We start from the raw sequence: 18225 nt of genomic DNA on the forward strand, positions 1-18225 counted from the left end.
AAGCTAATTCATACACGATAAGCACAAAGTTCTGCAGTTGATATAAAATTCCTACTTACAGCGTAATAGCTGTAACTTACCGCAGAATAAGAACGTGTTCCAGAAAGCAGTTTGATTGTTTGATGCATCATTCATTTATGACGTGCGAAGCACTTGTTGCGCCACAATTAAACTATTTATCGAACCGTTACAGTCGAAAATGAAATTTAAGTATGAACTTCTCAGTGTTCGAGTTCAATGAAAACCATCGAATGTTTTGGAAGTTTTCAGAGTGTCTCTGTTGTAGCTTGTATTAAGTGATGTGTTAGACTTGTTTGTAAAATCCCAAGAAAGTTGAATGTGTTTCAAAAACACCGCGGCACACCTGCCGATTTCTCGCGAACACTCGTGTGCCGAGGCACACAGGTTGAGAATTACTCTGGTACGTGATGATGTCAAAAGGTTGAACATATCTTTAGTATGTCATAGTCATCATATTTATATTTTCTTACTTAAAAACAAACGTGATTTCACCGAAACAAAAACTGCATTCCTAAATACGTAACATATCACTTTTACAAATTAATAAAAATGAATTAAGTAAACAAAAACAACCACGCTCAAATGTCTTTATTCTAAAAATACATGAGTTAATAATAAGTTACACAGACAATTTATTCACTACCAAAATATAAATTGGCGCAAACAACATGGTATGTCTGCTTAAATTCCTGGTATAATGATCAATTTTTTGTATGTTTGTCGTTTTTAAGGTAAATATAATTTTCAAAGATAGTTGAAACTGGTAACCTCAACAACTAGTAGCATAATTTGGAACAACAATAATGGAAAATGTCAGAGAGTTACTTAAAATTAGATCCAGAGTTCAAAGTATCGTATAGGAACGATTGTGGAGTCTCACCACATATTTAAATAGACATAACCACGTGGCCATGTCCTATCTTCCGTCTGAGAATCTTGATAAAAACACATGAGTTTGCATTACGAAAAATTACCTAATAAGCTTTAACATCTAAAATACACTGATGCAAAGAAGACGAAGCAGCCGAAATTTATTCTGAATGAGTATCAAATTTCTAAATATTAGATTAATATGTCATAAATAATTGAAGTAGCCACATTTCACCAAACAATTTTGAAAATGTTAGACATCTCATCGATTTTTTGGCGAAAGTGTCTAAATTTTGAGTGTAAACATTTAAGATATTTCGATGCAGATTTAAAAGTTAACATATTCTTATTACGTGGAATCCAATTAAGAATGCAGATTACATGATATGACTGTTATTGTACAATACTCATGTATTCTTTTTTAAGACATTTTCTTACTGAGTTGATAAATGTAATCTATATCAGAATTCAGTTGTTTTGTTCGTTTATTTTTTATCTAAGATAGAACAATTTGATGATGGGGAAGCTGCATCGTAATTAATATCTGAGATAATTTGATGATCATATGACTAAAAGTATTATTATTATTTCTCATTGCATAAAATAATACTGTTAAGTTGATACAGCCAATCTATGTTGTTCCATGTTTGATGATATTCAATATGATCAATTCTTTTTTTTTACTTGGAATGAAGTTTCCTATTTCATATCATGAGACCACAACAGCTCTTTCTCATCCTATTGACAGTAGTATTTTTTGCATTGTATTTCGTAATGTGATTGGACAAAACTGATACATTCACGTAACGTTCAAAATGAAACATTTTCTCTTGACATTGCAGACATGAACTATATAATTTTGGGTTTTTTATTGGTGAAGTCGTTGTTCTACAAACCCTCTCCCTCTCTCTCTTTGCACTCTTATCATTTACAGTTTGAACAGACTGAACCGAAACTGGAGTAAACAATCGGTAATTCTACAGTCAGGAAATGGTAAGCTTACAAAATCTATATTCAATCTGGTAGTATCCATATTGTTAATACAAAACTTGGAAATAATTTATTTCATATTTACTATGATAATTGTAAACAATAATGTTCACTCTCTGATATTATTATCCTTTATCAGCAATTAATCAAAAGTGAAAAAATTCAGTCGATATTATATTTGTCTAAATGGTGTGAAATCCTTGACAAATTAAAAGTTCTAATAATGTGTGATATTATTTATTTACTTCTTGAATATACCCCGTTTTTTTAATAATGAAAGGTGTAATGTGTTACAATAATTTTATCGACATTTGCTATTCTCAGAAGCAAAGATCTTAAAGAAATTGACTCCACTTCTAACAATCAAAATGTTCTCTCGGTAGCAGAGTCACGTCATGGGTACACAGTCGGGTATGCATCTAGAGGTGGTGAATAATAAGGATAAGTTGGTGCTGGAGGATACTGACATGGTGGAAAACAAGGTATAAATTGGTGGTAGTGGAAAAAGGAAAGTTTGTTAATGGAGGATACAATAGTGCTGGATAAGGAAGTTTTGATGGAGGAACATATAATAATGAAGGATATGGTGGCGGTAGCTACAGAGATGGATACTTTGGTGGTAGCGGCAGTATAGTAGGATACAGCGAAACACCTCAATTAATCTCCTGTTAGTCCCACATTTGAAATAGATGAAATACACTATGATAGAAATCAAAACAAACAACTCACATGATGTCAAGAATACATTAAAAGAAAAAAATACCCTACTGAATAAGATTAATATGTAAGTAAAAAGACCCTTGAAAGGTACCTAGTAATCACGAAAAACAAAACATCCTTAAATAATGTCCTTAAAAAGGAGTTCTTATGAGAAATTAAAAAAATCCATATAAATTATATAATTTTTTTATATAAATCACATAAATTAAAGACAAAATAAAAATAAACATTCTTGTCCTCCCTAAGAATTAATTATGGACTTAGGTACTTAAGTAGAAACGTGATTTGACTGTATAATCATGGACTTTAATCTAATACAAACACACATACACACACACACACAATAAAGGGAGAATGATAGATTTAAGTGAAAATAATAACAAATATATAAAATAATCGTTTACAAAAATTAAATTAAAACTGTAACCTCATAACTAAGAGAACATGTTTCTAGAAGAGAACCATGAATTCGTGGATTCAAAGGCCAGGCTGATAAACATTAAGCTATACCCGATCCAATGTTAACCGCCAATGACTATTATAATATAGATCCTCTGTCATGTGAAAGTTCACTACGCCAATGTATACCAATACTGTTATCATGATACAGAATTGAAAATCCATCCTGTATCACATCGGAATGTCTGTAAACGTAAACAGTAGAAACCACTTGTGTGCAAAGAACAGAAAGACCATAGTTTAGCTTTGCACTAAACTTCACAACAAACACACAGAAATGGAAAGAAATCAATAGCTATAAATTATGAGTGAAATGCGAGAAGACTATGAACAATTTGACAACTTATTGTATCTTACACAAACTAAGATTCTTTTCCCCAAAAAGACAATTTTTTTATGTTCATGATAGAATAAACTTTGTTGCTTTAATAAAAATAATTGGAGTTTATAAAGTGTTGGCAAAAATTACTGTATGACTGTTTCATTTATAATATGGGTTAATTTTTTAACGTCTTACTTTGAAACAAACAATAAATAAATTGGTTGAAACTACCTTTGAAATTCTTTCTTTCGTACAAACGTATATTATCAATTGCAAAGTAACTTGCGGATTATTTTTATGCCTTACGTGGACCTTTCAAGAAGTACCTGTCATCGTAATGCTGATACTCTACAGTAAAAATTTATATAACATGTTTTTGTTATTAATTTTTATAAACATACACATATGTTATTATGTTAAACTTGTAAGGCTACACGAGGTCTACATGTGATTGCCGTCTAAACTAACTAAGAAGTATAACAATAGAAGTAAGGCAACTAGTTATCACCACCTCTTTCGCTACCATTTTAGCAATCATTAGCGATATTGACCTTCAAGTTATAACACCCCACAGCTGAAAGGACGAGCATATCTTGTGTGACGGAGATACTAATCCGCGACCCAATGACCAAGAGTTGAGCGCCCCTAACCTCCTGACCATGCCAGGTCCACCTCATAGTACTAAATGTCATAACTATACTCGCTTAGCAAGTATGCTTAGTCTAAAACATTCGGTAAGCTATTGGTTGTATTGTTAGATGAATTATTATATTTTTTATTAAAAATAATCGTACCATTGACATTAATTTGTTATAGATAGACATTAAAAAACTGACATAAAATAATTTCATTCACTATTTCCGTACGTTGTAGGTCGCTTATTTCTGTTCAGGAAATATTCGCTCTGATAAATATCTCTATTCATTTCAGCAGGTTAATCAGTATGACCCACTATCGAATCAAACATATTTCCACTATCAGTAATTAGTAATAATAAATCCCGGTAAAAAGTTGATTCAATTTGAAGAGCTCAAAATTTTAATAAATTTTACGCATATAAACTGTAATGATTTAATATATTAAAAAGTGGTTTCAGTTATTCAAAAGATGATTTTTGAGTACTAAAATTTTTCAGTACTACATACAAAATTACATCAATAAATATATAATCAAATTCTGACATATAGTCATATTCTTGTTAGAAATTGTGTTCTATTGTTTAAAAAAATGGATGTTGCACGTACAACATTTATTTTCGGTTACTTTCTGAATCTTCAGTACAACCGAAATGTAAAAAGACTTTTGTAGAAGTTTGTTTGTGTTATCATTCAAAAGATGACGCGACATTTAGTAAGACTCAATCAGAGCTTCTGCTTTTGAGATCTTGTCAAATTTTAGAACAGTACGTAGCATTATCGTATTTTTTATTTCGTTCACATCTACAGATAAATCGTTTTCTAGACGTTCACGTCAATGCTTCGTTACAATAGATCTCTAAGAACCTCTAAACATTTTATGAGTAATCTTGTATTAGGTTTAAATAGTATAGAATAGTTCCAAAATACTTTATTAGTTTGTGAACAGAAGCCTACGTATGACTGTTTTCATTTGATATGCTCAATAAAGTTCGTTGAAGATATATTCATTTTCTTTCAATTAGTTGTTAGACTAAATATAGGCTGTTCATTACCAAGTCAAAGAAAACATTTGTTTTCTTAAATTCACGGTCCAGTTAGTACTTGTTTCTCTCAATTAGGTAGCTAACTTTATTCAATTATGAAGCTAATATTCAAAAATAGAAATTCACTTGATAATAATTTGGAAACTAATTAATGTAAGTGATTTAAATTCGAAGATTTATTAAATTGTTCTTAAATTTTGGAAATATTTCAAAACATGCATTCAAAATCTGTATTATCCATGTAACAATAACTGACATTCCTTTGAAAAAACAAAATTTTAAGCACGAGATATAGCGCTTGAATAACAATATACAATATGGAAGGTTAGTTTTAATGGTGTTTAAGTTTGACGTTTAACATTATAAAAACCTCGTTGAAAAAAAATCTTACATATATATTAACTTCATTCCTGCAAAGCGCAATAGAGTTTCCGATTACAAAAGTTAAACAACCTTTCTATTACATTAAACATGCTAATGAAGTGGGAAAGTCAGATCCCCGGACATAGTAAGCATTTTCTTACTGTTAAATGTCAGAAGAATAGGAAAATTACAGCTTTCCTATCTGTGAATGTCCTCCAAATTAGATTGACGTATCATAAAATCCACATTTCATACATTACATTACAAAACGAGCATTCTCCAGTTTTGTAATGCTTTCTAAGACCTACACTTTGAATCATTCTATGCATCTATTTTCTCTGCACAACATTTTTGAAAAAGATACCTCCAGTGGTTTGACGGTAATTTAAGTTTTGAGTCTTATGAGTATAAAACTCGGGTTTTGATACAAGTTGTGACCAGATCACAGATAGCAGTCTCTTTTGGTTTGTGCTTAGCAAAAGAATAAGCAAGAGAAAAGTAATATTTATCTCTTAAATATTGAACAGAGTGTTCAAGAATTAAATATCATGTTATGTTATGAAAATCACCAATTTTATTCCTTTATCATAATATCTTAATGGATAACTGATTTTGTTCCATGCTATCACATACTTCAACCTTTAGGATGGAATAAATGCCTTACAAAACACATTTATTGCAAACACAATTACTAATTTTCAAACATATGAAATCCTTTATTAATCCGTTAATAGCATATTCTTTCTTCAATATCTTAGAAGGTTCACATTACCATTTTTTAACCCTTTCGAAAAGGTAGATATAATAGCACACACTCAAATGATACAGCTTAATGCCTGGAAACTTAAAATGCCAGAAACCAGATTTAAATATCTGTGGTTGGTAGAACCGAATTTTAAAGGAATAATATTTTATTTCAAAAATTCACTTCATCTTTAAAATAGAAAAGATTAAAATGCGAAAAATTTCTATTTATTTCAAATTTTCTGTAACAATTTGACCTAAGAAACCCTAAGTTTATTTCTTTTGTGAATGAATTGTTAATTCTACATAAATAAAAATCAAGATGAAATGAGATAACTAAAACATTGCTCCATACATTGGCCCAAAGTTTCATTGTATTGCTGCTAGGTGATGTTTCGTCATCTTTGTGCTTGAATTTAGCGCAAAGCTACACGATGGTTACCTGGGCTAGGCGTCCCTGGTTTACCAGTGTAAGACCAGAGGGAAAGCAGCTGGTCATTACTACCCACTGCCAACATAATGTGTTGTCTGTGCTGTGTCTACAATGGTTAACAATAAATTCGATTTTATCATATCGCTCCAAATTAGAATATGGAAATCTTTAGCACAAACTGCCACGTTGTGTAAACAACTCTGTAAAAGTTAATTTAAGATAACTTTGATGTTAAAATGTATTTTCGTATTACAGGAAAAAATCAGAAATAGTAACACTGATTAAAATTCTCTTTTGTTTAAAATTAGGATGTTTATTTTTTAAATAATTACATAATTAGGTAATGTTGAAATAATGGTCTTTGTTTCTCTTTCTTCAATAAATGAAATGATGAACTTACTATATACATCCTAAAAATGAAGTACAATGTGTTCTTTAACAATTAAATATCAAAAAATATCTGGCTTATTTGATTTTTTAACTATTAATTTATGTTATAATGAAAAGGACAAGGACTAACAGGCCTTATTCTCAGCTGGTGGGGGCCCGGCATGGCCAAGCGTGTTAAGGCTTTCGACTCGTAATCCGACGGTCGCAGGTTCAAATACCGGTCGCACCAAACTTGCCCGCACTTACACCCGTGCGGGCGTTATAATGTGAGGGTCAATCCCACTATTCGTTGGTAAAAGAGTAACCAAAGAGTTGGCGTTGGGTGGTGATGACTAGCACTTTCCCTCTAGTTTTACACTGCTAAATTAGGGACGGCTAGCGCAGATAGCCCTCTAGTAGCTTTAAGCAAAATTCAAAAACTAACAAAACAGTTAGTGGGCATTTAGTAATAAGTTGAGTTACAGAACTAAGTTGAAACTTCGACCAAATATTTATTATGTAACTATGTCTATTTTAATTTTATTAATATTATCAATAAATCCGTGTCTTATGTCTGATGTAGTCAATTTTTGATATCGTTATATTTTGAGACTTAATATGATTGTTGATAATCTTTCTAAATCAAGCAGCTGATAATTTCGTGAATTTTTTAATGGGATAAAGTAAATAGGAACATTTCCTCAAAGAGATATAGAAACGAATCAATTTTATGCTCGTTTTGGAGATATGTGGAAGTCTCAGTTTTTAAACCATTTTTCAAAGAGATGTAGAAACTAATAGAATTAATTCTCGTTTTGGAGATATGTGGAAGTTTCAGTTCTTAAACCATTTCCTCAAAGAGATATAGAAATTAACAAAATTTGTGCTCGTTTTTGAGATATGCAGTAGTCTTAGTTTTTAAACCACCATAAGTCACACACCAGTCGAGAACTCTAGCAATAGCATTAAAAGTTAACTACCGTAAACAGTTCTTAGTAGTCCGGTTTTGACATTTAAAAACAACAAATAAATATACTTATTAATAAAAGATTTGAGAAATGGAATTTGGTAGTTGGTATTTTTTGCTCAGAAATAACATGTACTTCTCTGTACAAACAAGAGCAACCACAAAAGAAAAACTCCTTACTATGTGACGTAGTAGTAAGAATACCACCTGTTTCTCATTTTCGACACAGCTGCAATTTACTGGTTGTGAGAACGTACCTCTTATTCAATGTTACTTGTGTAGGTTCTAATCTACACGTGAATATACTCGCGGTTGTATAGTTTGCGCTTTCACTATTGCGTGTGTAAGAAAAGCCAACACAGAAACATTTTTTTTTCTTGAACACCATTTCTATTGTCTTCAAACTGTAGTGTTCTGGGCAGACAGTGGTTGTCATAATAAAAGTGATACTCAGTCTCTTTACAGTACCTTCCTTCTTATGATGTAATATTTTTACAGATGAAATATTTTTACAAATAATGGTAATTTTGAACAGCAGATAATAATAATATAAGATTCTGAATAATATAAACGTTAGTACACATCATTGGATTGGTCAGTGTAACTTATAGTGTAGGAAAGACCAGTTTGAAATAATAATTAATAATCTTAGTCATTAACTTCTATAATAATGTATTTCGCTACAAAGACATATTAAAGAGATCGCTGTAACCAGCTGATCATTATTAGTTCTTAATCGTTCCTTTTCTTATGGATATTTCTTGTTTGATGATGTCAGAAGGTTTCCAGATTTTTTAGTATTTCGTAATTACCATATTTATATTTTGTCATATTTCTAAATAGGTAACCTGTTACTCCAACAATCCATAAAACTAAAGATATTAAAACTTAAACAAAGTAAGTAAAAATAACGAGTCTCATTTCTTTGTGTTATGAAAAAACACCTAAGTTAATAATAAGTTATACAAACAATTTTCTGCCACCAAATGAAGTGAAGCGAACAACGCGGTATGACAGCTTTAAAGACGTGGTATAATGATCAAGTTTTTTTTGTGTTTAAACCATACCAACTAGTATCATCATCCAGAACAATATAAGAAATGTTAGTGAGCTAATTACAAATATTTCTAGAATTCAGTGTACTGAATTAAAACGATTTCGGAACCTCTCCAAATTTTTAAATACACTAGGACATGTAGGTCATGTTTTTTCATCCGTCTATGAAATTTGGCATCAGCAGAAGAGTTTGCATTGAAAGAAGTCGATCATAAATTTCTCTTTATTTTAAGTTTTTTTTTAACAATTTGACCTAAGCTATTTTTAGCTTCATTATTTTTTGTGAATGCATTGTTAATTCTATATTAATAAATTCAAATGAGATAACTAAATACACAATCTTTTACAACGATCCGAGGTTTCTTTCTATCGCTGCTATGTGATATTACTTCACGAACATTGACAATTCTACACAAGGAGCTATTTTCACTCTGTCTGCTATCTTTTAATTGAATATTGGGTCTTTATAACCTATCCGCTGACATGGGGACATAAGAAAAACACTTGGTTTAATAATTAATTACAAATTAAAAAATTAAAACATATTATTTTATTTAAAGTTAACCCGACGCATTTTGGCAATTGTTATTCACATTTTGAAATAAGTACAGTTTTAGTCAAATAAAAACTTGACTTCCTTTTGTTGAGTTCTGAACTGAATGCTCAAAGCGAATAAATAGTTGAATGATTTTTTTGTGTGATAATGTTAGCTTGAATTTGACTGACTTTAAGGACGATTTTTTGCTGATATATTTACATAAAGAAAATTCATATCACCAAAAAACATTTAATACAAAGTTACACAATAAGCTCTTTACACTATTCCACTGATTGGTATTGAGTCTTGGGCTTTTATAAACTTACCGTTATTCCACCTGGAGCCATAAAAATAAACCTCGTGAAAATTGATTTAATAATTAATTACCAATAACAAAAAAGTTAAAATATATTACTTCGTTTAATGTTTACAAAAACATTTTGGTAATTGCTCTTCACATTTCAAAATTAGCTTAGTTTTAATCCAAGTAAAGGTTTAAATTCTATGTATTTTTTTATCTCAAAAGGATAAATTATAAAGAGAACTAATGTATTCTTTAATCGGCCGAACTCTCTGGTGTTATATGTAATTTTGCCTCTTTACGGTTTATTACCTCTGCTAGGTTTAACATATCATAAATATTAATCAAATAGATAAAAACGGAATCCAACTTCATATATATAAACACTTTGTACAATAATTAATTACAAATAAGAAAAATTAAAACATATTATTTTCTTTAATGTTAACCAGCCGCAAAACCAATCCAAACTAATACTTCACAACTGTACAAGCAATGAAATAGTTGAGCTTTTTGTGTCATGTGTGACTTTAAGTCTTTCATTATCTATCTTCTACAAATATTGAATTAGAGATGAATCTGTCACATTATTTTGCAACTTGTACTGATAAACCAGAAAGATTGAAACATCTAACATACAAGTAATGAAGAATTCTTTGGTATCTTCGTTTTGTATTATATTAGTCCTTTCTTTACTGTAGACTAGGTATAAAAATAAGTATTTGTATGTCATATTTAAAAATGGTCTGTAACTATATCAAAAGTAGCCCAAGAGTTCGCGATGGGTGATGATTATTAGTTCCCTTCCCTCAAGTATTTCACGCCTATATTATGGTCCGCTAGAGTAATAGATCTCTAATAAGTTTGTCCGAAGATAAAATCCAACAAACGAGTACTTTATCTGCATGGAGGTTTTATGTTTGTTATCCAAATGCTATTTTATCACTTTTTTAAACTACAAACATTCATACACCAATCGACTACTTTATCAACAAAATTTAAAGCTAATCCCTGCTATGGTTGCTGGTAGGCCAGGTATAAACAACTAATACAACCTAATATAAATTCTTTACTTAGACTTGCGAATTGGAAGTTGGTATTATCTACCAGAATAACACTTTATTAAATACATCATTTGAACGGCAGAGGCTTAAATATAGCCACACCTAACATGGAAATGCTGATTAGCAAGACAAGAAGTCTGTAAAATATGTCCCCTACAAGAAAAATACATTTGACTAAATAAAAAAATAACCATCACTCTTATAACGTCACCATATCCGAAAGTCCTGGAACTTTTCACTGGCTAAATGATTTTATTAAGAACTTCCAATATTTTCTAACATCAAGGTTTTTATGATTCTGATGATTATTTTTAGCAATTATGAATTTTTTTTCTCCTGCTGTTATATTTACATATATATATATATATATATGAAAGTCTTTATAACTGCCTTTATTAAACAAGTTCGAATTTCTTAGTTTGTTCAATTTAAATTATATCTACTAATATATGTATTTCTGTATATATTCGGAGTATAAAATTAATATGAAAGATAAAATAGCTCTGTAGCTATTAATCAATGACTTGTTGCTGATAGAAAAAACAATGTAATTAAGATGTGATTTCTCAACGATTGAAATAATTAAAGATGCGATCAAAGAAACGTATATAAATAACAAATATATTTTGTGAATGAGAAAATTTTAATTTGTTAAAAACAGTAGAAAATTTAGACTGGAGGGTGGTGATGACGAGATGCTTTCCCTCTAGTGTTGCACTGCTGAATTAGGGACGACAAGCACAAATAGCCTACATGTTGTGTTGCGCAAAAATTGAAACAAAACAATGCAAAGGACAGCGTGTCCTTGTTTCTAATCGAGATAATTACCCACAACGCTACAAGTGTTATTTTGGAAGTTCCAACAGATGGATGCAAACTCGAAGAAATAAGCATGCTACACTCAACAGAAAGGTATTTCGATGGCAAGACAAAAAATTAATGTATTATTATTACATTGCTTCTATTTAAAATTTTTGATTACTATGATATGACTTTTTTATTATACAAGACTCATATTTTCTTCTTTAAGAAATTTTGTTACTGCATAGATAAATGTAATCAATATCTGTATTCACTTGAGGAGTTTTGTTTATCATTATTTTTGTCTGAGATAACCTGATGGTCATATGACTCAAAGTATTATCATTATTGACTGCATAATAAAATACTGTTAGTAAGATCTTGCCCATTGTTCCTGGTATATTCGTGTTTGATGATATTCGCTATGAACTGTAATTATTTCATTACACCTAAGTTTTCTTTTTTATATCATAAAACCACTGCAGCTCTTTCTCATCATATTGGTAGAGATATATCCTGCATTGTACTATGATTGGATAAAAGTGGAACATCAACGCAGCGTTCTGAGTGCCACGTTTTCCGTTGAAACTGGAGACTTCAACAATATAATCTTGTGTTTTTCATCTGTGAATTCGTTGTTCTACAAGCTTTGTCCCTCTCTCGCTTTGCACTCCTATCATTTACAGTTGGAAGAGACTGACCCGAGACTAAAGTGAACATTTGGTAATTAAATTCTTAACACGAAAAATGGTAAGCATACAAAAACTGTATTTAAACTGCTATTATCCGTATTGTTACCACAAAGCGAAGATTATTATAAACAATAATTTTGAATATTCGATATATAAAATTCCCTTATCTGTAATTTCTCAATACTGGAAAAATTCTGTCTATGTTATTTTTTTCTAAATGCTGTAAAGCCTTGTCAATTTAAAACTTCTATTAACTTATTATGTAATTTATCTACTGCTTAAATATAAACTGTTTTCTTATCTAGGGAAAGCTGCAATGTGTTGCAATAATTTTTGCGACATTTACTCTAGTCAGAAGTGATGATCTTAAAGAAATTGACTACACTTCTAACAATCAAAATTACCTCTCCGTAGCAAGGCAACGGGTTGGAGACGAGTATGCATCAGGAGACGATAGATATAGTGTACTCGGTGGTGCTGGAGTTCATAGTCTTCGTGGAAAAGAATTGCATGGCAAACGTGAATACGATGTTGGGAGAGTAGGCCACAGTAGGTCATGTAGAAGGAGTATTGGTTCTGAGGGTTTTGGAGAAGGTTGATATTAATTGTTATAATCCAGTTGCTTCTAGTGTATATATTTTGTATCCTGGTGTATCTAAACTCTTAGAAACTCAATTCATTGAATCTAAAGCATTTTTATTCAGTTTTTGAAAATTAACTTGCTAAGAATTAATTTATCGTATTCTTGGTGAAATTGAACATAATTATCAGTGAAACTTTATTATTTTATAGCTTAACAATACACGTTATGTAGTTAGAGAATATTTTAAATTTCAAATTGGTAATTGTAATAATTTCTTACAAAATCATAAATTGAAGAAATTTAGCAAAAGTTACTATTTTATTTTATCTGTTTTTTTAGTGGCACATAGCAATAAACCAGTATATACGTTAGGTCGAAGTAAACCAAACACACGAACTTTATAATCAGCACTTTGTTAACAGATTTCTGATTCCTGAACCTTAAATGATGTGAAACAGAAATACCTAAACAACTCGAGAATAAATATGATACACTATACTAAAAATATCAAAAACAACTCGAATAATGGCAATAGCAACAACAACAAAAATAATGTTTAAGTATTTGAGACGTTAAAAGGTATCTAGTAATGGTGAAGAAGATAACCACGTAATCGCACATAAAGTTTTTGAGAAAGTGTTTATAAGTTATAGAGAAATTAGAAAAAGCTGTATAAATAATAAATATTTTAGAAAGTGTAATAAATATCAGGCAATCTGGTCATGTGAAGCAATTAATTATTGACTTAGTTACTTCAGGAGAAACGTAATTTGGATATTTACGCTATTTTTCTTTCTATTGCGATCTTAACTAAGATACAAACTTTTCTTGAAAAAGCTGTATAAAGACTGTTAAACTCACTTGGAATTATTTTTTCACCAATTTTGTTTTTATTTATCACCTTAAACCATAATTTCTAAATGCTAAAATTATGAATACGTCAAAAATAACTTAGGAACCGCGTGTGTAGGTTAGGAGAATCTAATCGTTATAATATTGTATCATCATAATCTGGTATATATGGCACTTGCTAAACAAAACATAAATTATTATTGAAAAAATAGACTTTTCTAATGTATACATTCGTAGTGTTATTATTCAATACATTATTTGTATTGAAATAAAGGCAGTCAGTGAAAATGGAATGACAGATACTTGCAGACTGACATGTGCGGACAAGTCGATTAGATTGACATTTGAATATAAATATGTGATGGTCATGACCAGAAACTTAATAGCACATGAAACGTGTAACTTAGATTACCATATAAGCAGAATGAGCTATTGAAGAGAAAAGAATAACAAACATATAAGATGGCTCAAAGAAATAGAGGTTCAACATTTAGTTGATAACAAAAATAATGGGTTTGTTTCAATAATGTATTTGTTTGTTTCAGAATGTTTGTTCAAAGCTTATAAGATAGACTAACAACGAAAAGCCGTTGATAATTTGAAACTAATAAATAGAAACAAATTTTACCGTGATAACTGTAAACAATAACGTTCAATAATTAATGTTTATCAGTAATTTGTCAATATCACAAAAATTCAGTTCATGTTATATTTCTCTAAATGCATTAAATCCTTGACAAATTAAAAGTTCTAATAACGTGCAATGTTATTTATCTACTGCTTTAATATATACCGTTTTTCGTCTAAGGAAACCTGCAATAAGTTGCAATAATTTTTGCAACATGTGCTCTAGTCAGCAACGATGATGTTGAACAAATTGATTCTACTTCTAACAATCAAAATAACCTCTTGTTAACACAGTCATGTTATGGGTATGGAGGCGGGAGATGCGGAGGTGGTGAAAGAGGATAGTACGGTGGTAGGGGAAAGTAATGGAAAATGAGGTTTATATTGTGAAGGATATAGTAGCGACCCATAAAGAAGTTTTGTTCAATCAGTAGAACTCTTCTCTCAGGGCTGGATATGGAACAGGTAAAATACACTATACTTGAAATCATAGCAAACAACTGTCATGATAACAACAATTGATAACAACATGATAATAACAATAAACTAAACAAGAACTAATCTGGTAAATGAAAATAATATTTAACTAATGTAGACCGTCAAAAATATCTAGTAGTCACTCTCAAACCATACATCCAAACATAAAGACATTGAAAAGGAATTTTTGAAAGTTATACAGAAATTAGAAAATGTTATATAAATATAAAAAGTAAAAAAGAAAAAAAAGTCATTCTTGTCTTCTGTAACAATTTATTATGATCTGAGGTACTTTAGCAGAAACGTAGGATAATTTCCGACTATCAGTACTTGTACATGCATATTCAGATGACCGGCATGGCCAGGTGGTTAAAGCACTCGACTCGTAATCCGCGGTTTCGAATCTCTTTCAGCCGTGGGGGCGTTATAAAGTGATGTGCTATCCTACTATTCGTTGGTAAAAGAGTAGCTCAAATGTTGGCTGTGGGTGGTGATGACTAGCTGCCTTTCCTCCAGTTTTATACTGCTCAGTTAGGGACAGATAGCGCAGGTAACTCTCGTGTAGCTTTGCACGAAATTTTAAACAAACAAACAAAAAAACATGAGTAATCTAGGTGAACCTGACAATGACCGAAGAAGGTCGAAACGTTGTTCGCTTCTCTGCGTAAAATAATTTCTCAACCCAAACGAGCCGTTTTTACACATATATTACTCTACAAGTGGGTATTCTCGACATCACTGATAATCTAGTAATAGATAGGTTTAAATAGTCCAGAGTAGTTCCATACGACTTCATGAGTTTTTAATAGAAGACAACATATCACGTTTTCATTTATTAAAATTAATAAAGTTACTTACGTTACAATTATTTATCAAAGCGAGTAAAGACTTGTGTATGAAGTTTATATTTTAATAATTGTGTCACGTTCACTACCAAGTGAAAGAACACATTTGTTTTCTTGAATTCACGGTCTAGTTATTACTTATTTTTCTGCATTAGGTAACTACTTTAACTTCAGTTATAAAGCTAATAACCTAAAATAGAAATTCATATGCTAATAAATTGGAAAATAATTTATGTTATTTATTTAAATTCAAAGATTTATGAAATTGTCGTTAAAGTCCGGAAATATTTCAAAACTTGTATTTCTGCATTGCGAAAAGTTACATAATAAGGCTGTCATATCTAATAACCAAAATATTAATAACGAGATATAGTACTGGAATAACAATGTGGAAGTTTACTTTTAATGGTATCTATGTTTGATGTTTATTGCTATAAAACCTTCTTGAAATAATCTTTTGTATATACCAATTTCATTCTTGCAAAGCGCAATTAAGAATCCGATTACAAAAGTTAAACAACCTCTTACATTAAGCATGCCACTGAAGTAGGAAATTCAAATCCCTGGAAATAGTAAATATTTTCTTACTGTTAAATGACAGAAGAAAGGGTAAATCACAACTTATATTTTAAATCTATAAATTCCTCGAAATCAAACTGACTTCTTATAAATTCCCCTTTAATTCATGAAATAAAATATCAGCTCTTTACTTTCTACAACGTACACTTTCAATCATTCTATGCTCCTATTTTCTACATGCAGTTTTTTCCAAAAGAAACCTCCAGTTGTTTAACAGTGACGTAAGTTTTGAAGCTTACGGATATTTGTTGAATACCAAACAGAGTCTTTTAAAATTAAATATTAAGTAAGGTTCTTAAAAACCACTAAGATTATTCACCTACAATAATATCTTACTGAATAACGGATTTTCTTCCATGCTATTACATACCTTTAGCACACAAAAAACGACTTTCAAAACATATTCATTATAGTAACAAATATATGAAAATTTCTATTCTATAATATTCTAATTATATTCTTTCATCAATATCTTAGAAGGTTTACATTTCCTTTTATGTCCCATTGGAAAAGGTAAATATAATATATTTTACACACCCACACCAGTAGTTCAATTGAATATCTGCGAACTTTCAAAGCTAGAAACTATGTTCAGATACCAGTGGTGGGTAGAACCCTATTTTTTTTTGTGCTTAATTTCAAATGGAAAAACCCTTCATATCTCATGTTTATTTTAAGCAATTAGCAATTTGTTTAAAAATACACTATGTTTAAAATAGAAAAGTTTAAAGTGCATAGAAATTTCTATTTATCTCAAATTTTCTGTAACAATTTGACCAAAGAAACAATTAGCTGAATTATTTTGTGAATTAATTGTTAATTCTATATAAATAAAATTCAAATTCAAGTGAGATAGCTAAAAACATTAATCTGTACAACGGCCAAAACTTTCATTGTATCGCTGCTAGGTGTTGTTTCGTCATGAACACAGTAAATTCTTCACTATACGAGGGCTGTTCAAAAATTATGCGGACTGTTTGAATTGCGCGGCTCCAGTTGGTTCCATGGGAATCCGCTTAGTGTCGCTAGGTTTGCACAGATCAGCTGATTACGACGCCATTTCCCGATTGCAGATATCTTCATTTGTGTATTAGCTACGCGGTTTTAAGTGAAGTGCGATTTTTCGTTTGGCGGATTTCATAATTAAAGACCTGAAGGAGCAACGACTTGCTGTGAAATTTTGTGTTAAATTTGGAAAATCTGCGACTGAAACTTTTGCTATGCTTAACACGGCTTACGGTGATGTTGCTGTGAAGCGTACGGCATGTTTCAAGTGGCATGAACGTTTTAAGGATGGTCGACAGTCCATTGAAGATGATGAGCGTCCTGGACGTCCTTCCACGTCAACTGACGACCTACACGTCGACAAAATCAACACCCTGGTGCGGGCAAATCGACGTCTGACTGTCAGTGAGCTTGCTGAAGAGTGTGGGATATCAGTTGGATCTTGTTACGAGATTTTGACCGACAAATTGAAGATGCACCGCGTTGCTGCGAATTTTGTGCCTCAGAACTCGTGAGTTTTTGGCCAAACACTCGATCACTGTTCTTCCTCACCCCCTACTCACCTGACCTTGCTTCTTGCGATTTTTTCTTGTTTCCCAAACTCAAAAGACCCTTGAAAGGAAGAAGATTTGAGACGATTCCCGAGTTTAAGGCAAATGCGACGAAGGAGCTGGAGGACATTACAAAAGAAGCGTACCAGGACTGTTTCAACAAGTGGAAACACCGTTGGGATAAGTGTGTGCGTTGGGGAGGAGAGTACTTTGAAGGGGTCCCAGACCTGTAACTTCTAAATAAAGTACATTTTGTTTTATGACGTCAGTCCGCGTATTTTTTGAACAGACCTCGTAAATTATTTCCAATTTGTC

At 31.1% G+C, this 18225-nt stretch overlaps 1 long non-coding RNA gene across 1 annotated transcript in view; it reads left to right on the top strand.

Moving 5' to 3' along the window:
* Positions 1-13379, top strand: part of LOC143256061 (uncharacterized) — a 40864-nt gene extending 27485 nt beyond the window's left edge. The window contains exons 2-3 of the long non-coding RNA XR_013030980.1: positions 12207-12449; positions 12697-13379. This is a non-coding gene — a long non-coding RNA (uncharacterized LOC143256061). The remainder of the gene's footprint in view (positions 1-12206; positions 12450-12696) is intronic.
* The last annotated feature ends 4846 nt before the right edge of the window (positions 13380-18225 follow it).

The sequence above is a fragment of the Tachypleus tridentatus genome, chromosome 7 (assembly GCF_004210375.1).
Source record: "Tachypleus tridentatus isolate NWPU-2018 chromosome 7, ASM421037v1, whole genome shotgun sequence".
Classification (NCBI taxonomy): domain Eukaryota; kingdom Metazoa; phylum Arthropoda; class Merostomata; order Xiphosura; family Limulidae; genus Tachypleus; species Tachypleus tridentatus.